Genomic DNA, 662 nt, shown 5'->3' with positions numbered 1-662 from the left:
ATAATAATAATAATAATACAAATAAACTTTATTTGTATAGCACCTTTCATACTTGGTAAATTTAGCACCAAGTGCTTCACATGAAAAGAAAAGACATTAAATGAACATAAAACATGTTAAAATCATTGATCTAAAATGAAAAACATAAAAAACATTGATGTAAAATGAGATAAAATAATGATTTAAATAATAAATCCTTAATTAAGAAGACATTCAAAACAAAGCTACACTAATTCACCTGCAACTCCAGAACTGCAGGTAAATACACGACATACTTAAGTATTAGAAAACATTAATTGGACAAGATTTTAAGATTGTAGTTTTTTTTAATGCAGGTGTTTTACCTTTTTCGGTGCCAATACAAATTTAACCAATAAAAGTTTTTCGATGGCATCGTTTTCTTTTTCAGTTCAGGTTTTGTTTTCAGGGTCAGGATGTTACTGTCACTGTTGTCATCCCATAGAAAACCTAGTTAGTGTCGTTTATGACGGTGGCTGCTGTGACCTCATCACAGGAGCACATGATCACAGCTAATGATTATCAGCATGTTACACCAACAGCTGCTGTGTGTTTCATTACAGACTGGAGTGTCGGGCCGACTCCGCTCAGCTCTGATGTAGGAAACAGGTGAGACGCCTCATCATGTCTGATCAGCTCTGACT

The sequence above is a fragment of the Seriola lalandi genome, unplaced genomic scaffold (assembly GCF_002814215.2).
Source record: "Seriola lalandi dorsalis isolate HSWRI2012SDOR001 ecotype SW California unplaced genomic scaffold, Sedor1 jcf7180002054780, whole genome shotgun sequence".
Lineage (NCBI taxonomy): Eukaryota > Metazoa > Chordata > Actinopteri > Carangiformes > Carangidae > Seriola > Seriola lalandi.
Note: the sequence above shows the minus strand (reverse complement) of the source record.